We start from the raw sequence: 9991 nt of genomic DNA, 5'->3' as shown, positions 1-9991 counted from the left end.
GCTCATCTGAGTTCATCTCCAGCTCCGTGGATCAAGTGCTGGAGTGTGGTGTGTAGTGTAGACTGTTAGGTTAACAGTAAGTAGGTGCTGTAGGCTCTGGAGTAACAAGGTTGGAATTCCTACTGCCCTAGGCAGTATGTACACCGGGGGAACTGGACTCCTCATCTCTCTTAACAACAATCCTTAATTTACATTACAAAAATAAATTCTCGTTACACATATTGTCGGCAGGGAAAATACCAATATCACAGAATAAATCTATAACATATTATAACTACAAATAGAAAAAAATATTATTTTCAATATAAAGGTGTTGATGACTCCTCTTCCCCCGAGGTATGAGGGTGCCCCGGGGGAGGGGTGGAGGCAGGTGTGTGAAGCTGCCTCAGAAGTGTTCTGTAGCTCAGTGGGGGAGGTTGTGTGCTTCTCCGTGTGTCTCCCTTCAAGGTACTTTTTTTAAACCAGCGGGACTTACCAGAGTGCACTTGAAGCGTCGGTAATCTGAGGTGAGTGTTGTGTGTGTCTGGTTATAACTGTGTGGAGGCGCGTTGAAGTCACCAGGGCTGCGTCCTCCTCTTCTACCAACACCAGATATATACATTGAGATGTGTTTACAGGATATATACACATGTGTATTTCCAGGATACATACACAGATGTGTGTTTCCAGGATATATACATTGAGATGTATATTTCCAGGATATATACATTGAGATGTGTATTTCCAGGATATATACATTGAGATGTGTATTTCCAGGATATGTACATTGAGATGTGTATTTCCAGGTTATATACATTGAGATATGTATTTCCAGGATATATACATTGAGATGTGTATTTCCAGGATATATACATTGAGATGTGTATTTCCAGGATATATACATTGAGATGTGTATTTCCAGGATATATACATTGAGATGTGTATTTCCAGGATATATACATTGAGATGTGCATTTCCAGGATATATACATTGAGATGTGTATTTCCAGGATATATATACATTGAGATGTGTATTTCCAGAATATAAATACATTGAGGTGTGTATTTCCAGGATATATACATTGAGATGTGTATTTCCAGGATATATACATTGAGATGTGTATTTCCAGGATATATACATTGAGATGTGTATTTCCAGGATATATACATTGAGATGTGTATTTCCAGGATATATACATCGAGATGTGTATTTCCAGGATATATACATCGAGATGTGTATTTCCAGGATATATACATTGAGATGTGTATTTCCAGGATATATACATTGAGATGTGTATTTCCAGGATATATACATTGAGATGTGTATTTCCAGGATATATACATTGTATGGGGAATGAGGCTTCTAGCAGTGAGGTGCAGTCTGTCTCTCACTGTGAGGAGGCTGTAGGTGGGGAGGTAGCAACGGCTACCAGCAGTGAGGTGCAGCCCAGCACCTGCTACAAGTGGCGAGTTGTTCACAGTAATGGGAGGCGCATCAGAGTAAGGAAAGTTAAGAGTGAAGATCTGAAGGTAGGAAATCGCTTCTCTGTTCTCCAGGATGAATGTACTTCAGTGGCCAGTGAAGGTAAGGGTACTACTGCCCCTGCTAATGAAGGTAAGCGCATTCTTGTGGTTGGTGACTCTCAGGTAAGATATGTTGACCGTGCTTTTTGTAATAGGAATAAGAAGATGAGAGATAGAGTGTGCTTCCCTGGAGCTGGTGTTGGGGACATTGTCAACAGACTGGATAATATCATGTCAGGTAATGGGAACAAGCCCATTATCTGTCTCAGTGCTGGTGGAAATGATATTGGGAAGGGTAGGAGAGAAGAGCTGCTAGATAAGTACAGGTCAGCTATAGATTTCATTAAGTCTAAGGGAGGGATCCCAATCATATGTAGCATCTTGCCTAGAAGGGGAGTAGGAAATGAATGGTTGTCTAGGGCAATTGGTGTAAATTGCTGGCTAGACAGATACTGCAAGGAACTTGCAATCCCATTCATTGACAACTGGAACAACTTTTATGGCAAACATGATATGTATGCAAGGGATGGGGTTCATCTCTCTGGGGCAGGGGTGGTAGCACTTGCAGACTCGATTGAGAAGGCCATTGGTGAAATGCCTATGATTTTAAACTGATGGAAGATAGAGGTATGGGTGTGTGTGGGAAACAAGCAGGTTGCAACACTAGGGTTGGAAACAGTAAATGTATAAAAGGCATTCAGCATGAAGTTATAAATAAAGACAATAGAACAGGTCAGAAAACAAAGGGGGACAGCAGAGGGCAGCAAGGGACTAGCTCCCTTAAGGTTTACTATACTAATAGCAGGAGTGTTAGAAATAAGATAGATGAGCTAAGATTAATTGCAAGTGCAGGAAACATAGATATTATTGCTATAACAGAGACCTGGCTCAATCTGAAAGATAGAGAGATGCCCTCTGAATGTCACATACAAGGCTATAAATTATTCCACACTGACAGGGTCAACAGGAAAGGTGGTGGAGTAGCGATGTATGTCAGAGACAATTTAAATTGTTGTGTTAGACAAGATATTAAATTAGAAGCGTCAGCCACTGAATCTGTTTGGTTACAGCTTCTCGAGGGCCGAGAAAAACTAATTTTGGGTGTGATTTACAGGGCCCCAAATCTTGATAGGGAGTGCAGTAAACTTCTATGGGACGAAATTCGTAAGGCATCTACATACGAAAATGTTGTGCTAATGGGAGATTTCAACTATAGACAGATTGACTGGAGCAATTTGACAGGAAATTTAGAGTCGGGTGACTTTCTTGATACGATCCAGGATTGTTTTTTAAAACAGTTTGTGACAGAGCCAACTAGGGGAAATAACCTCCTTGACTTGGTTCTTGCCAGTAGGGAAACACTAATTAATAATCTTGAGGTTAATGATGAGCTTGGGGAGAGTGATCACAAATCACTCAGTTTTAACATATCATGGAATTCCCCTAATAATGGCAATCAAGTCTCCGTCCCTGACTTTCGCTTGGCTGATTTCATAGGACTGAAAAATTACTTAGGTGGGCTGAACTGGAATGACCTGACTAGGGGTCAGGTAGGTGGTGATGGTTGCCGATATGATGCTTTCCAGGGCATAGTTCTAGCTGCTCAGTCAAATTATGTTCCAAATAGGGAAATCAGATCAAACAAAAATGATCCTAAATGGATGAACAATAGATTAAAATATCTGATTGGTCAAAAGAGAGGCATATATAGGCAAATCAAAAGAGGAGAGGGGCAATTAAGAAATCGATATATTCAGTTAAAGAGAGAAATAAAAAAGGGAATTAGAAAAGCAAAAAGAGATTATGAGGTTAAAGTTGCAAGAGAATCGAAGACTAACCCAAAAGGATTCTTTCAGGTATACAGAAGTAAGATCAGGGACAAGATAGGCCCACTCAAAAGTTCCTCGGGTCAGCTCACTGACAGTGATAAGGAAATGTGTAGAATTTTTAACACATACTTCCTCTCAGTTTTTACACAGGAGGATACCAGCGATATTCCAGTAATGATAAATTATGTAGAACAGGACGATAATAAACTGTGCACTATTAGGGTCACAAGTGACATGGTCCTTAGGCAAATAGATAAATTAAAACCTAACAAATCCCCAGGCCCTGATGAACTGTATGCAAGGGTTCTAAAGGAATGTAAAGAGGAGCTTAGCACACCTTTGGCTAATCTTTTCAACATATCACTACAAACTGGCATGGTGCCAGATAAGTGGAAAATGGCAAATGTGATACCTATTTTCAAAACAGGTGACAGGTCCTTAGCTTCGAACTATAGACCAATAAGCCTAACCTCCATAGTGGGAAAATTTATGGAATCAATAATTGCCGAGGCAGTTCGTAGCCACCTTGAAAAGCATAAATTAATCAACGAATCTCAGCATGGTTTTACAAAGGGGCGTTCCTGCCTTACGAATTTATTAACTTTTTTCACTAAGGTATTTGAGGAGGTAGATCATGGTAATGAATATGATATTGTGTATATGGACTTCAGTAAGGCTTTTGACAGGGTCCCACATCAGAGACTATTGAGGAAAATTAAAGCACATGGAATAGGAGGAGAAATTTTTTCCTGGATAGAGGCATGGTTGACAAATAGGCAGCAGAGAGTTTGCATAAATGGGGAGAAATCAGAGTGGGGAAGCGTCACGAGCGGTGTTCCACAGGGGTCAGTGTTGGGCCCCCTGCTGTTCACAATCTACATAAACGACATAGATGAGGGCATAAAGAGCGACATCGGCAAGTTTGCCGATGACACCAAAATAGGCCGTCGAATTCATTCTGACGAGGACATTCGAGCACTCCAGGAAGATTTGAATAGACTGATGCAGTGGTCGGAGAAGTGGCAGATGCAGTTTAATATAGACAAATGCAAAGTTCTAAATGTTGGACAGGACAATAACCATGCCACATATAAACTAAATAATGTAGATCTTAATATTACGGATTGCGAAAAAGATTTAGGAGTTCTGGTTAGCAGTAATCTGAAACCAAGACAACAGTGCATAAGTGTTCGCAATAAAGCTAATAGAATCCTTGGCTTCATATCAAGAAGCATAAATAATAGGAGTCCTCAGGTTGTTCTTCAACTCTATACATCCTTGGTTAGGCCTCATTTAGATTATGCTGCACAGTTTTGGTCACCGTATTACAGAATGGATATAAATTCTCTGGAAAATGTACAAAGGAGGATGACAAAGATGATCCCATGTATCAGAAACCTTCCCTATGAGGATAGACTAAGGGCCCTGAAACTGCACTCTCTAGAAAGACGTAGAATTAGGGGGGATATGATTGAGGTTTATAAGTGGAAGACAGGAATAAATAAAGGGGATGTAAATAGTGTGCTGAAAATATCTAGCCTAGACAGGACTCGCAGCAATGGTTTTAAGTTGGAAAAATTCAGATTCAGGAGGGATATAGGAAAGTACTGGTTTGGTAATAGAGTTGTGGATGAGTGGAACAAACTCCCAAGTACCGTTATAGAGGCCAGAACGTTGTGTAGCTTTAAAAATAGGTTGGATAAATACATGAGTAGATGTGGGTGGGTGTGAGTTAGACCTGATAGCTTGTGCTAACAGGTCGGTTGCCGTGTTCCTCCCTTAAGTCAATGTGACCTGACCTGACTAGGTTGGGTGCATTGGCTTAGGCCGGTAGGGACTTGGACCTGCCTCGCATGGGCCAGTAGGCCTTCTGCAGTGTTCCTTCGTTCTTATGTTCTTATGTTCTTATTTCCAGGATATATACATCGAGATGTGTATTTCCAGGATATATACATTGAGATGTGTATTTCCAGGATATATACATTGAGATGTGTATTTCCAGGATATATACATTGAGATGTGTATTTCCAGGATATATACATTGAGATGTGTATTTCCAGGATATATACATTAAGATGTGTATTTCCAGGATATATACATCGAGATGTGTATTTCCAGGATATATACATTGAGATGTGTATTTCCAGGATATATACATTGAGATGTGTATTTCCAGGATATATACATTGAGATGTGTATTTCCAGGATATATACATTGAGATGTGTATTTCCAGGATATATACATTAAGATGTGTATTTCCAGGATATATACATTGAGATGTGTATTTCCAGGATATATACATTGAGATGTGTATTTCCAGGATATATACATTGAGATGTGTATTTCCAGGATATATACATTGAGATGTGTATTTCCAGGATATATACATCGAGATGTGTATTTCCAGGATATATACATCGAGATGTGTATTTCCAGGATATATACATTGAGATGTGTATTTCCAGGATATATACATTGAGATGTGTATTTCCAGGATATATACATTGAGATGTGTATTTCCAGGATATATACATTGTATTTCCAGGATATATACATCGAGATGTGTATTTCCAGGATATATACATTGAGATGTGTATTTCCAGGATATATACATTGAGATGTGTATTTCCAGGATATATACATTGAGATGTGTATTTCCAGGATATATACATTGAGATGTGTATTTCCAGGATATATACATTAAGATGTGTATTTCCAGGATATATACATTGAGATGTGTATTTCCAGGATATATACATTGAGATGTGTATTTCCAGGATATATACATTGAGATGTGTATTTCCAGGATATATACATTGAGATGTGTGTTTCCAGAATATAAATACATTGAGATGGGTATTTACAGGATATATACATTGAGGTGTGTATTTACAGGATATATACATTGAGGTGTGTATTTACAGGATATATACATTGAGGTGTGTATTTACAGGATATATACATTGAGGTGTGTATTTCCAGGATATATACATTGAGGTGTGTATTTCCAGGATATATACATTGAGGAGTATTTCCAGGATATATACATTGAAAGGTGTATTTCCAGGATGGATACATTGAGAGGTGTATTTCCAGGATATATACATTGAGAGGTGTATACTAGGTCAGTTGTCGTGTTCCTTCCTTAAGTGAATGTGACCTGCCCTGACTAGGTTGGGGCATTGGTTTAAGCCGGTAGGAGACTTGGACCTGCCTCGCATGGGCCAGTAGGCCTGCTGCAGTGTTCCTTCTTTCTTATGTTCTTATGTTCTTGATATATATATTGAGAGGTGTATTTCTTTCTAAGTTTATTTCCTGTTTAAGCGGTTCAAGTATTTGGCGAAAACGCCTACATGCAGTGTAGTGGATAGGCTTGAAACTCCCATTAATCAACCATTCTAGGGAGGTGCCTTGATGCCGATGAGGGGGCTGTTGATCTAAGGAATTGATCCTGTTCTTACCTTGGAACGCCTCCCACTCTCCAGTCGCTCTCTGACCTTTGCGAGTTTAGCGCTTTCCTTTAAACACGGTCTTGATCACTGTGAATAACAAAAAGGCCATGATTACTAAATCCTGTCGGAGGTAATAAATTTTGATCCGAGGAAGAGTAGGGTAGCTCCAGTTCCTTTGATTTAGAGCCCATGAAGAGGATGACCCCCGGGCAGGAAAGCTATAAGCCACCACAAGGTCAGGAGCACACAAAAACTGGTTCCTCCTATGTATTTTGGTTTTGTGCCCATGGCTGCCCCTGTGTCTCTGGGTCACCCTTCAAGCGGGTACCTTGATGCCTCTAGAAAATTCTTGCTTCAAGGAATTGAATATAACTTGTTATGAATGTTATATAATCTTTAAAAGGGTTGTTGGCGGGTAAGCCAGTCGAAGGCCTCAGTCATATGACCATAAGTTTCAGTGGAAATAGCCACAGACAAGAATGAAGAAACACGACAGCAGGACTACTTGCTCAAGCTAGGCTGGTTTAACTCGCACCCACTTACGTACCCGTCCAGTATCAAGGTTCTCGCTTCCATGACACTACCTGGGAGTTCGTTCCACTCATCTACAACTGTTGCTAAACCAGTATTTCGAACCCAAGGCTAGGCTTTACTTGGCTAGGCTTTACCTTTGAAGCCCACTCTGAGTGAAATGTTGTATTGAAAGAATTCTCTGCTACAATGGTCTTTATTTCCAGTTGTCGATTTTTGCCTTTGTTTACCAAAAACTCCAATAACGAGTCAATCATATACCTAAAACCTACTTTAGGAGGTATTTCCTAAAGTGGGTTTGTCCTGTTTCCTGATAAATCTTACCTACCCTAACCTAGTCTCATCTAACATAATAAACTCGCCTACCCTAACTCAGTCAAACCTAACCTAATCCAAGGATTTGGAGTCATTCTTCTGACTTTTTGGGGGTTATCCCGATTACCACCCATTCCCCAAGCATTGCATAACTCCTACGGGTTTACTGCTTCTCCTTGACTAATAATAATATAATAATCTGAGCCATGAGTATATTATCTTAAGACATTATATTCATAGAGTTCTAGGTGGTTTCAGTAACCGTATAGTCGAATCTTCTAGGCGAAGAGTGAAGGGCTCTTGGTTCAGGGATTTTGAGCTGCTCATCCTTTTCTCGGATCAAACTGATTGCACCCCCTCCCCATTCCCCAGGCACTGTATGATCCGTACTCACTACTTGCTGCTAGGTGTAGGGATCAATGACCAACGTCTACACGTCCCAGAGTCGATCCAAGTTTGGTTGTAAATTGAAGGTGCAGCCATTGAGTTGTGTGCCACTATACACGTTATCATACATGAGTTATCATGGTATAAATCTTGGTAATAAATACCGACAAGTTGGTGTAGAAAGACACGTAAGCAAACACTAGGACATATTTATTAGAAAACGTTTTGGCCCTGGGACCCTGATCACTGCTAACATACACCTCTCTCCGCCTATATCGTAGAAGTGATCAAGGTCCCAGGACCGAAACGTTTTCTAATAAATATGTCCTAGTGTTTACTTACATGAGTTATCATACACTAGTTATTATACATGAACCATCAGGGACCATAATTCGCAAGATGATGGCTACCATCACCTACGGGAAAGATTACTTATGCAAGTCACCCTTATGAAGGATTATGGAAGATGTAATGTAAAAGTTCCTGCCATACTGATAGTGATATGGAAGGTGAGGCAGCAGCAGCAACATAGGTGCAGTGATGCAGCAGCAACATAGGTGCTCTGACACAGTGATGCAGCAGACTGATGTGAGGACGCAGAACAAAGAAACAGCAGATTGATGAGGACAACATCAAGAAGAACCAAATAGAGATATTATCAGGGAGACAATACGAGACATTATCTGAAAGCCATTTATACACTTACTTTTTATCTGGGGTGCAGATGTATACAAGGGCTGAGCGTTAATGAGATGTCAGTGTGCAGTGTGTGCGGTGGTGGCCATGGTGACCTCAGATCCATGACTCAGCCCTCGGGTATGAAGGAGAGGCCTGCTGGGTAGGGCCGCACCTTATTCTAACCACTACCCTACCTTCCCTTCTTCGCTGCTTGCGCTAATTCACCACTTTTCTTATATATTTTAGAACACCACTACGTACGTAGTGATCCACTTTTTTTTAATGGGGTGTAAAACCTAGCTGGAGAAGGATAGCGGATGCTTAGCGGTTAATCGGTCAACGTGTGACAAAGACTACATAAGAACATAACTGTGATCTGATAGTCTCTTTAATGTTAATGGAAATAACTCAGGTTAACTTATTCCTAGTATACCATCTCCTATTATTGTTTTAATAAGTTACTACACGCACGAAAATCACTCCCCATGAGAGCAAAAGACTCGGCAGGAGATGCAACATTCCCCCAATGAAAAGCAGGGGTGCCACGAGTACACTGAGACAACACAGTAAGTGTCCTGGGCCCAAGACTGTTCAATTGCCTCCCGGCATACATAAACGGGATTACCAATAGACCCCTGACTGTCTTCAAGAAGGCACTGGACAGGCACCTAAAGTCAGTGCCTGACCAGCCGGGCTGTGGTTCGTACGTCAGTTTGCGTGTGGCCAGCAGTAACAGCCTGGTTGACCACACCCTGATCCACCACGAGGCCTGGACTCAGACCGAGCCGCGGGAGCGTTGACCCCCTAAACCCTATCCAGGTAAGGACCCCAAAGGAAACAAGTCACTTTGACCTTTTTTTTGATTATCCTAGGTAATTTATACCATGTATGTATGATAATTGTACTTTATTAAACTTGAAGATTGAGACACTTATGCAACATATGGGAATCTTTATTAAGGACACATTTCGCCACACAGTGGCTTCATCAGTCTATACAAAGTAGAGGGGGGGTAAGAAGAGAAGTTTGAGACCACACAATAAGTGTCAGGGGCCCGAGACTGCTCAACTGCCTCCGAGCATACATAAGGGGGATTACCAATAGACCCCTGGCAGTCTTCAAGCTGGCACTGGACAAGCACCTAAAGTCGGTACCTGACCAGCCGGGCTGTGGCTCGTACGTTGGTTTGCGTGCAGCCAGCAGTAACAGCCTGGTTGATCAGGCTCTGATCCACCAGGAGGCCTGGTCACAGACCGGGCCGCGGGGGCGTTGACCCCCGGAACTCTCTCCAGGTAA

At 41.2% G+C, this 9991-nt stretch overlaps 1 protein-coding gene across 3 annotated transcripts in view; it reads left to right on the top strand.

Annotated features, from left to right (window-relative positions):
• The first annotated feature begins 387 nt into the window (after positions 1-387).
• The window catches only part of LOC128703228 (WAS/WASL-interacting protein family member 1-like), a 214008-nt gene continuing 204404 nt past the window's right edge, over positions 388-9991 (top strand). For 2 of the 3 annotated variants that reach the window (XM_070103308.1, XM_070103307.1), the window contains exon 1: positions 394-506. The gene's annotated coding sequence lies outside the window, so the exon portion shown is untranslated. Of the gene's footprint in view, positions 507-9991 lie in introns of all 3 variants that reach the window. The other variant, XM_070103306.1, reaches the window with a different exon arrangement.

The sequence above is a fragment of the Cherax quadricarinatus genome, chromosome 85 (assembly GCF_038502225.1).
Source record: "Cherax quadricarinatus isolate ZL_2023a chromosome 85, ASM3850222v1, whole genome shotgun sequence".
Classification (NCBI taxonomy): Eukaryota; Metazoa; Arthropoda; class Malacostraca; order Decapoda; family Parastacidae; genus Cherax; species Cherax quadricarinatus.
This window is presented reverse-complemented; position numbering and strand designations above follow the sequence as displayed.